General features: G+C 34.9%; 1 protein-coding gene across 1 annotated transcript in view; it reads left to right on the top strand.

Moving 5' to 3' along the window:
• Window positions 1-2,029: 2,029 nt before the first annotated feature.
• Window positions 2,030-12,170, top strand: part of LOC128987104 (uncharacterized) — a 33,606-nt gene continuing 23,465 nt past the window's right edge. Inside the window, exon 1 of the mRNA XM_054407803.1 lies at window positions 2,030-2,117. The gene's annotated coding sequence lies outside the window, so the exon portion shown is untranslated. The remainder of the gene's footprint in view (window positions 2,118-12,170) is intronic.

Genomic DNA, 12,170 nt, shown 5'->3' with positions numbered 1-12,170 from the left:
AAAGGCATGGAAGAACACCCGGTCTACGTTTTGAAATGTCATGAACCAGGAGTATATGGCTCTTAAAATCTGCAAGTTCGCTCGTGTACCAGTTTTTGATCCTATTGTTTGATCCCCGAGTATCCTGACAAGCCAAATCTACAGTCTTTTGTTTAAGTGAAAAATGCAGATCAAATTTTGTCTTAGATTTTGAGAAAAACTCATCAAAAGCTTCATTTGCTGGGAGAACACACTTAAACCATTGGGCTGTCTGGTTCGCAATATCGTCACAGAAAGAGTTGATACGGTTTTCATTTTCCAAGCCTAACCTAAAGAACACAGTTTTAGGTATAAAACCACTCATGTCTTTTGGTGGTATACACAAATATAATTTTATGTTTGTGATCAGCAATTTGATCATCACTAACCACAACTTGATAATTCCACGAGTCTAGATTGGTGATGAATGAGTCAAGGGATGCATTATTTCTAGTTGGACTAAGTATCGATTTATCTGCTGTTTGCATCAGAGTCTATGTTTTGTTATCTTTTTTATAAATTTTATCACTGTTGCCTACTTCATTCATTATCACTGTTATCTATTTCTAGTCTGTTATTGTTATCACTATTACTCGTTTCCGTATTGCATCTATCACCACTGTCAGTATTGTTGCCAATTATTATTGTTAACTAGTTATAGATTATTTATCGCCAAGCATGTTATATATTTTATTTGTTATTGTTACCTATAGTTATAGTCTGTTATTCGCTGAGCATGTTACTTAATTATTATGATTACCTAGATAATTCAACTTTCACTCTTCAATTGTTATCACAACTGCATGTCATTTTCATTGAACATGTTTTTCATCTTTTCATTTTAATCTTTGCAAGTATCACTGATGTATCTGTACAACATTATCAGCATGTAATAGGCATCTTGTCGCATGTATCACAATGTAAAACAATTGTAAAAAATGGTGTTTGCCGTAAAAATAAATAAATAAAATAAATAAAAAAAGTACGCTACTATAAAACCCAAAACTTCGAAGCAAGTTTAGGAAATCAATTTGATTCTCTATTTGACTTTGGCATATCAATATTGTGGTCAGTACCAATAACCACTACCAGACCAAAAGAAATAAAAAATGCAATGTTCTAATAAGGCAAAAAAACGTTCTACGTGGCCATTCGATGAGTGGTACATGGCAACTACTATTAAGTCAACCGTGCAAAAGTACAGCAGAAAACTCACCTTCCAGTTCTTCACAGAAGTCACTAAGATCTATAACTTCAAAACTTATGCCAGAGTTTACAAATATAGCTGTCCCACCACTAGGATTTGCCCTGTAGAAATAGGAGGCCAGCTCAAGCAGATCGCTGACCTTATCGTAGTATCATAGATAAAACATACTCCGTTAGTCTATGGTAGTATCCAACTTCTTCTGGAACTAGCCAATATTCGGATACACACAAGACATCCAAGTTATTCTGTTCACATAAGACATCAAGCTCAGCTACCTTATTACCACATAGGCGATTTGTTCTTTAGTTGTTTTTTTTTAATCTTGTAATACATGAAAGGAAAGCTATTGTATTTGATAACAAGATTTTGAGGAAAGTGTACGGAAGTATACATGAATTAAATGAGCTGGGGTCATCTGTCTACCATGTTATCTACATTGCGATGAATAGATTATAACTGGAGTCACTAGTCACTACTCTCTGGTTCAGTGTTGCCACCACATTGTTGTGATTTTGATTTTACCCTAAAGACGGGCTAAAATTACCCTAAATCTACTTTGAGTTACCCTAAAAATTACCCTAAATGTTAATATTTGCGTTTAATGCTATAAAACATTGTTAAAATCATATAAATCTTACATAAGGTGGTTAATTATACTAAATTAAGTTCCAACATCAATCAATTTATGTAAAATTATACTCGATTCTAAAAAACAGTCACATGGTTAAAAATTTCAAGTCCCTTTTCTTTCAGGCAACTGGACTAAATTGGACTAGAAAGAACTGAAATAGAGCAACTTGTGAGTGACTGAGTGAGTAGTGGTTGTGTTGTGTTGTGGTTGTGTTGTTTTGAGGCTTTAGATTTGAGATTCCGTTAAAGTTAATCGAATAAGGTAAGGAAAATTCTACTTAGGTTAGGATAGGTTTGGTTAGGTTAGGTTTGGTAAGGTTAGGTAAACCCTATTCTAATCCAACCTAACCAAAACCTAACCTATCCTAACCTAAAATAACCTAACCTAACCTCACCAAGCCTAACCTAACCAAGCCTAACCTATCCTAACCTAACCTAACCTACCTTACCAAGCCTAACCTAACCTAACCAAGCCTAACTAAATCTAACCTAACCTAACCTAACCAAGCCTAACCTATCCAAGCCTAACCTGACCGATTATTCAGTTTTTTCGTCCTAAGGTATCTCCTGTATCTAACTTAGGCCTACACAATATTCCGCATATTTTGAGTACCCACATGACGTATTTTGAGTAAAATATTTTTTTTTCCGTTTTTCGGTAATTTCCGGTCTTTTCGGAAAAATAAAAACGTCATTTTCGGATTCAGCGTGAAATTTAACTTAGGTCATAATGGGAAAAAAAATCACTTTAGCGAGTAGTCACTACGTCGGAATAATTACCATTTTTTTAACTGCTAAATTAGGCTAAGTTTCAACAGAAAACATCACTGTAGGCCTAGGCTATTAGGGGTACAGTTTCTTAACTGGGCTATGCTAATATCGATGGAAACTATCGAATTGATTAGTAAACCTATTACCATCAGTAAGTTTGGTTGGTTAGGTTGGTTATGATAGTTTAATTTTATAATAGATATATTTAATATTATGGATTATTAATCAATATTTTCAATTCGATAGTTTCAATCGATATTAGCATAGCCCAGTTAAGAAACTACCCGCTATTAGATATTGTAGGAATTTGACCAAAGTAGGATTGTTTACAGTCATGTTTATGTTTTTTGTTTAATAAATAATTTATGATATTTTGTGAATATTTAGGTATATAATTAATTACTTAATCAAGCTTCAGCTTCGTAGTAGATTTGAAGTTCCGAAACAGTTAAATTTAAAATTTAAATAAAGATAGAGCAACTAAACTTAAAACAATGCTAGCTACTAAGCTTAGTCTTAAAAATCATTTTAAAACATTATTCAGTGAAGTGCTAACCTCCTCAGGGGGACGCCCCCTAGAAGTCAGAAGAAAATCTTAAACGTACATTTACTAAGGCTACCTATCCAGAAAGTAAAGAACGTTTCGTTATGACGCCGCTAGGCGCGCGCTGAGCTCATACATTTTGGTGCGTGCGCACTCGGCAACTCAGTTGGCATCCAGCCGTGACAACTGGAGCATTCTCACGCTGCCCGTTTTTTTTTGTAATTTCAACTTAAGATGAGCGCTGCGATAAAAATTTCCGCCAGTTAAGGGGTACGATCAGTGATATGGTTTTTGTTAGAGGACACGTAAAACCGAAACTTCTCCTCAAGTTTCACGGACTTTGTTGTTTGAAAAAGCTCCGTTATCGGGAATCGGCGGATTTCGCAAAATTTTCATCAACATTAGCGACCATTTCCATTAGTCAAAATGCTCGGGCGTCCGCCCTTCGCTTCTCATGACTCATGAGCGTAAGATCGGCCATTTTTAATCTGAATGCACCATTTTCTCAGAACGTTCAATCATTACGTTGTTTCCTTAAAATTCATACACTTGGCGATAAATGTCTACCGTATCACTGACCGCACCTCTTAACTGGTGGTATTTTTAATCGCAGCGCTCATCTTAAGTTGAAATTGTGAAAACACGGGCAGCGCGAGAATGCTCCAGTTGTCATGGCTGGATGCCAACTGAGTTGCGGAGTGTGCACGCACGAAAATGTACGAGATCGGCGCGCGCCTAGCGACGTCATAACAAAACGTTCTTTACTTTCTGGATAGCCCTCGTATAAGTAGTATGCAATGCTGCAAATTTGAGCTCAAAAGAACAACTGAGTCAAAAATGACGTTCAGAGATTGTCAATTGCAAATTCAAGAAATCTTTACGAGCGCCATTTTTAACTCAGTCTGCGTGTGTCAGGCAGCGATTGACTGATTGGTTTTCAACAGGACATTTTCAATTTAAAATATTTGTAATTATATTGAAATTTATCTTTATCTATTCACCTATTATTTGAAATTTTGATGCTTTATGAACTGTATTTGGTAAAAGAGCATTTCCAGTAAGAAGTAAGTTAAGATGCGGAATGCCATTCCGCGCGCATACTGGTGTTACTGACTATTACGTTGTAGTATTAATAGTCAAAGCTATTACTGACTATTAGTCGCGCGTGTAGTGGAGGGTGAGAGTTGGCAAGAGAAATAACTATTCAACTTTTAAATGGTAATGTTTTGAGGTAACCTTTTAATTTATTACAAAATTGCCATGTGCCTGTGAAAAGCTCTCTAATATTTATTAAGTAAATGAAAATGAAATGAAATGTAATGAAAAAGTGCTTTATTGTACAAATTACATAATAGCATAGATAAAACATAGCCTACTCCCTTAGATAATAGTCTACCTCCATATGTACAACATATACAACACTAACTTGCTCATAAAATAAAATACATACCCTACTGCTAAAATAAATACCCCCGCCGCAGCAAACCTGCAGACTAAGCGAATTTCAACTCGTCTGATTACATTTTTACTAAAATATTTCCATAAATAAGACATATTATTCCCTATTTAAATAACATTAGATTTAACGAGTGCTTAGGTTCGCTGCTACGGGGAAGGTAAAAAGTGTTTTTTGACCATACGTCAATAGTATAGGATGAAATAAATAAATTTGCCAAATTTTATCAATATATACTGTGCCGATTTTAAATTCAAAGATTTAAAATCCGCGCCAGGCAATGGACAAGTCAGTCCAACATGACGTAACGCGGAGGAATACTACACTCGAACCGTGTCGCGTGCAAACGTCTCGTCGTCACTCGTGGCTCAGTACTCGCGTAGTCAACATGTGAAGTCGCGTTTTGTCGCTGGTGTAGGACGAATTTATTAATATCTTCATTCGTAGCTCGGAAATTAGCGTTCGGGCGGAAATTGTACGTGCATCAAACGATCGCAATTGTCAAAATTTCGCCGAATTGCATTTGGGGGTGTGTTTTATTAGTATTAAGTCGAGACAGTTGAGATGCCGGATTGATTGTTCGCGTTCGTGATGAAAATTCGTACATGCATCATATCGATAGCAAATGTCAGTTTCTAGCGAATAGCGGGTCGTCGTGACGGTATTTTCAATTGAATCATTAAACGCCAGCTCGAAAAAAACAAGAATTAATAAGTCCTACACCAGAAAAAACCGTGTCGTGATATTCCGCTCGGTCAGACAAAAAGTCAAAATTACCACGAGTCAGTTTTTAAATGTTCGGTACGCGTGAATCTTCGTCGGAATGAATGTTAATGTGTCGACATGTGTACGTAAGTAAATGTTTGTGTTATTTGTGTTTTAGTATTAAAATAGTCTTGCCAATCTGCCACATTTTTTCACATGTACCACTCGTTTTACAAGTTATGAATCATGTTTTGTTTGGTCTGAGATTTTCATGTTTCATTTGGTCTACTTAGAGCACATGGTCACGATTCAGGATAAAATGTTTTATTAAATTTGGTCATGTCATACAAAGAATTTAAGTTATAATAGTGAACCTAGTCAAATGAAAATTATTTATTAAATTGAATTGAAATGGTATATTAATTTAAAGAGCAATGTTTATCTGTGATATTATTATTTTTGTATTCTATGTACAGTCAGATTCTATCATCATCAGTATTATTATTTAATACGTTTGTATTTCATGCGTAGAATAATTTTTGAACAGTATTACATTTTTTAATAGTGAGAGTTTGATTGTGTAACGTAAATGGGGGTAACAGAGTGCTCGGTCGAAGGCTAGGGTTGATAAAGGGTCATGAGGATAGACTCCCATTAAATTCATAAATATTAAATATTAAATAAAAAATTATCAAATAATCGACTCAGCAGTCGATTGGCCCCGTTGCACTGATCAGCAAGGAGTGATGTAGATCACAAACCTACATAATAGTCCCTGTTTGATTAAATTGTAAACTGGCCAGTTTGATCGTTACGAACATCTTTGGGGAGTCTGGTGATCCAAAACAAATAAATAAAATCGTCAAGGCTAGGTTTTCCCGAGACTTTGCAGTTTTAAAAAATGAACAAACCGCCAATTTGAACATTCAATCTTACAATCAACTCTCTCACTCTCTCTTTCAAAATATTGTTATATTGTGTACAAAAAAGGTTATCACATTGTATAAATTTTATTAATTATTGTATCACAGCTCATTTGCAATTATCATCTCATTATACAGTATTTTTACAAATCACCATCTTTTCATTATCCTGTGTTTCAGCTGTTAGTATCATTAGTATAAAACTGGTAAAGTAAAGAGGTAAATGGCTTAACTGAAAGAGGTATACAAAGTATTCACAATGAGTGTTGATGATCACATTTTGTAAATATATTTTGACAGTGCAATTTTATAAGTTCAGTTCATTATATTTAATATCAAATTGGTGAATGCATGAGTAATCGGCTTAACCGAATCCAGTATATGTAAACATCTTGAAGTCATACTTTTGATAAATATTTCCTGAACAAACAGTTTCACAAATATTTTCAATCAATATTTCAATATTATTATTTGCAATTTTACAGTTTTACAGAGTATCAATTCATACCACAATCTTTCATCAGAACAGCACATTTAAATTCATGGAGTGTTCAAATAGACACATCTATTAGTTTTAAGAAGTGTTAGAATTAAGCTGAAGAAGGTGTGAAGGAGGACAACATATCAGACCTCTCACGGTCCATAAATCGGACTTCTGGGATATTTAATTACAGGGCCCAAAAAAAAAAAAAAATAAAATAAAAATAAAAAAAAAAAAAAAAAAAAAATAAACGTTCTTTACTTACTTATTACTTCAAAATATACTCTTTACTTAATTGATCATTCCATCAAGCAAAATCACCTCACACCTTTATGTAATACAATTTAGGTATTTCATACAGGTGTGAGTATAACAAAAAGTTGCCCCCTGGTGGGGTTTTAATGAATTTAATTTAATTTTAATTGAACTACTGAGGACATTACAATCACAGAGCTGCGCAGTGGATATAAAGATGTTAAGTGTGGGCCCTGTAATTAAATATCCCAGAAGTCCGATTTATGGACCGTGAGAGGTCTGATATGTTGTCCTCCTTCACACCTTCTTCAGCTTAATTCTAACACTTCTTAAAACTAATAGATGTGTCTATTTGAACACTCCATGAATTTAAATGTGCTGTTCTGATGAAAGATTGTGGTATGAATTGATACTCTGTAAAACTGTAAAATTGCAAATAATAATATTGAAATATTGATTGAAAATATTTGTGAAACTGTTTGTTCAGGAAATATTTATCAAAAGTATGACTTCAAGATGTTTACATATACTGGATTCGGTTAAGCCGATTACTCATGCATTCACCAATTTGATATTAAATATAATGAACTGAACTTATAAAATTGCACTGTCAAAATATATTTACAAAATGTGATCATCAACACTCATTGTGAATACTTTGTATACCTCTTTCAGTTAAGCCATTTACCTCTTTACTTTACCAGTTTTATACTAATGATACTAACAGCTGAAACACAGGATAATGAAAAGATGGTGATTTGTAAAAATACTGTATAATGAGATGATAATTGCAAATGAGCTGTGATACAATAATTAATAAAATTTATACAATGTGATAACCTTTTTTGTACACAATATAACAATATTTTGAAAGAGAGAGTGAGAGAGTTGATTGTAAGATTGAATGTTCAAATTGGCGGTTTGTTCATTTTTTAAAACTGCAAAGTCTCGGGAAAACCTAGCCTTGACGATTTTATTTATTTGTTTTGGATCACCAGACTCCCCAAAGATGTTCGTAACGATCAAACTGGCCAGTTTACAATTTAATCAAACAGGGACTATTATGTAGGTTTGTGATCTACATCACTCCTTGCTGATCAGTGCAACGGGGCCAATCGACTGCTGAGTCGATTATTTGATAATTTTTTATTTAATATTTAATATTTATGAATTTAATGGGAGTCTATCCTCATGACCCTTTATCAACCCTAGCCTTCGACCGAGCACTCTGTTACCCCCATTTACGTTACACAATCAAACTCTCACTATTAAAAAATGTAATACTGTTCAAAAATTATTCTACGCATGAAATACAAACGTATTAAATAATAATACTGATGATGATAGAATCTGACTGTACATAGAATACAAAAATAATAATATCACAGATAAACATTGCTCTTTAAATTAATATACCATTTCAATTCAATTTAATAAATAATTTTCATTTGACTAGGTTCACTATTATAACTTAAATTCTTTGTATGACATGACCAAATTTAATAAAACATTTTATCCTGAATCGTGACCATGTGCTCTAAGTAGACCAAATGAAACATGAAAATCTCAGACCAAACAAAACATGATTCATAACTTGTAAAACGAGTGGTACATGTGAAAAAATGTGGCAGATTGGCAAGACTATTTTAATACTAAAACACAAATAACACAAACATTTACTTACGTACACATGTCGACACATTAACATTCATTCCGACGAAGATTCACGCGTACCGAACATTTAAAAACTGACTCGTGGTAATTTTGACTTTTTGTCTGACCGAGCGGAATATCACGACACGGTTTTTTCTGGTGTAGGACTTATTAATTCTTGTTTTTTTCGAGCTGGCGTTTAATGATTCAATTGAAAATACCGTCACGACGACCCGCTATTCGCTAGAAACTGACATTTGCTATCGATATGATGCATGTACGAATTTTCATCACGAACGCGAACAATCAATCCGGCATCTCAACTGTCTCGACTTAATACTAATAAAACACACCCCCAAATGCAATTCGGCGAAATTTTGACAATTGCGATCGTTTGATGCACGTACAATTTCCGCCCGAACGCTAATTTCCGAGCTACGAATGAAGATATTAATAAATTCGTCCTACACCAGCGACAAAACGCGACTTCACATGTTGACTACGCGAGTACTGAGCCACGAGTGACGACGAGACGTTTGCACGCGACACGGTTCGAGTGTAGTATTCCTCCGCGTTACGTCATGTTGGACTGACTTGTCCATTGCCTGGCGCGGATTTTAAATCTTTGAATTTAAAATCGGCACAGAAATCTCCCCTGCCAAAAGAAATTGGCCCGAGCGACCTTGGTCCGCACGAGGCCTTTTCCATCCCGGGACAATTTCGACCCGGCGCGACGACGTTTGACGTGGCAACAGACGCTTCATTCATACGACACATTTTTTTGTTGATTTTTTTTTTCCATTGATTTACATTTAATACATTTAACACGAAACAATTTTACACATAAACATTTGAAATTTGAATAACAAAAATAGAAAATCTGAAACTTTAACAATAATAAACATTTTGCTTTGAGGTCGGTACTGAGAAGTTAAAAATTGTTGTCAACTAACACCTTGTGTCATAAACCAAAACTGCATCAATCCATCAACAATTTGAATGGTGTAAACGCGCACGCTTAACACACTGTAGAATTATCTAGCATTCAGCGTTGAGTAGATGTCAACAATCAGTTCATTGACCCGTAGCGCAGTCGACAGTCAGCTGTTGCCGATGGAGTGGGCGGGGGCGGGGGACATTGTTGTGGTGAACGGCCCGATGTCTGCCTGTCTGTGCGGGTAGGTTCTACTCTCGCCCCACCACAGCTGGAACGTGGCCTCTGTTGGCCAGCCTTCATGTCGCTCACAGTGGTTACATAACATGACTCAGATGATTCATTGTTTCTCAAAATATGTAATTATGAAAATGTTTAAAACAATTGACCTCAGTTTGACTCTATTTACTCAAAATTGAAAACTATTGCACATGTAAATATAAATGTAAATATAAATATAAATAATCTCTGTACGAATATGACACAAATAAATAAACAAGTAAACAAACACAGAAATATCAATGTGGATAATTGCCTTAGAGATAACAACTGATACCCTTATCAATGCCAACCTGCCTTGGTAGTAATGCCAATCTGCTTCCTTGTTACCAGACCTCTCAAATTAGTGCTATCACTTTTTGTAAAGAAAAAAATATAAAGAATATTTCCTATATTCTTTTTGTAAAGAAAAAAAGAAATTCTTCACTTATATTCAAATTGCCATAAACAAGTAAACTACAACAATTTTCATTTTCTCCATAAGAATAACATGGGAATTTTTAATTACACTATTTTTGAATTTTCTCCGTGACCGTTAGGCATACAACAGCGCTTCAATATACTAAATTATTTCTTTTTTTAAGCTCTACAAAACGGTTTAGAAAGAAATTGCAAAATTTTTTGTTTTTAGGTTCAAAAATGGGAAAAACCCATTTTTACCCCATAAAACCCCCCATAAACCCCCGTTCCCATGGTCCGATTATGCTGGATCGCGAACTCGTTTGAATAAACGTAGGTTTACACGTTTGTACCAAATTTCATCAAAATCGGATCATTTTTGCTTGAGTTATCGCGCTAACGGACACATATATATATATATATATATAAATATATATATAAATATATATATATATATATATATGAATTTGAACGGATGGTGTTTTTGGCCTCTAGGGACCACAAAATGAAAAATTAAATCGGTCTCGGGTCCAGGTCTTACCATGAGTACTACGGTAATAGCTTATTCCCTATATGGGAAATTCGCTAAATATTCCCTATATGGGAAATTCGCTAAATATTCCCTATATGGGAAATTCGCTAAATATTCCCTATATGGGAAATTCGCTAAATATTCCCTATATGGGAAATTCGCTAAATATTCCCTATATGGGAAATTCGCTAAATATTCCCTATATGGGAAATTCGCTAAATATTCCCTATATGGGAAATTCGCTAAAAACCTAACACTTATTAAACAATGGTCAATGTTGACCGTCTGTTTGGTTGGCAACATACATACCTTCTCCTTAACAAAAAAAAACAAAAAAACAATTCCAACTTTACAGTAATATAAAAGAAAAATACACTTTTAACTTCATTTACAAAAACTTTTATATATATATATATATATATATACATAAGGAAAAAACAATTAAATAAGTAACGTCTAACTATGGTATATGCAGCAGAGAGTCGTATTAAAAATTAAATTCTTGGATTAAATCCCATCTATAAAACCAAGCCCCCCTTAAAAATTTACAGAAAAAACTCCAATCCTCCCCATTTAAATATGAAATAAACTCAGCTTGAGCCAAGAAATGACTACCCAACCATTTAAATCTAATGTTTTTTAAAATTGGACATTCTGCTACAAAATGAAATACTGTTTCATCTTGATTTAAATTACAAAGGGAGCAATATTTATTAAGTGTAGTTTCATTTAGAGCAACTGAATAAACGCATAGGCCTATGCCGTTTTAAAATAATGTGGTATATTCTGGTCTCCAGCTGATTTACTAAGCCCTTGCTGTGAACAACATCTTTCTTATCAACAAACCAGCTAGGCCTACATACCTGTATTATGGTAAAATAACTCCGCCACAGCAAACCTGCAGACTAAGCGAATTTCCATTTGCCTGATTAGATTTACACTAAAATGTCTCCTTAAGGGTGTGCTCTACCTCAGCTCGGAAATCTCAGAACGATGTTCGAAGTGTCCGCCAGACTGCGCCGTGTTGGTGCAACCCGGTTGAGGGGAAGTGGTGGGAGGAGCTTTGAGTTTTGTTTTCGCGAGTTGATCGCTAGACAGCGCCCCACGGAGCTCTCGACTCACAGACGCGCAACCGCGTTCTTGTTCTCGTGTCCGCGTGTCTTCTGCTCAACCTCCATGCCCTAGCACTGGCACTGGCAGCTACGCGACTTTTGCTCTCATAAGATTTTACAACATTCCTAAATAGTGAGCCTTGTTTATGTTATGACTTATGTGAGCATACTGTAGTTATGCTTTGTACAGTAGCCTACCGGTACCACTAAAATTCCTTATAGTAATCTTTTAACATCTTTAAAATTTATAGAATCACTAGCTGACCCGGCG

The sequence above is a fragment of the Macrosteles quadrilineatus genome, unplaced genomic scaffold (assembly GCF_028750875.1).
Source record: "Macrosteles quadrilineatus isolate MER2022 unplaced genomic scaffold, UCM_ALF_1.0 Scaffold_2__2_contigs__length_208266976, whole genome shotgun sequence".
In the NCBI taxonomy this organism is placed as follows: Eukaryota; Metazoa; Arthropoda; class Insecta; order Hemiptera; family Cicadellidae; genus Macrosteles; species Macrosteles quadrilineatus.
Note: the sequence above shows the minus strand (reverse complement) of the source record. Positions and strands in the feature narration are given on the sequence as shown.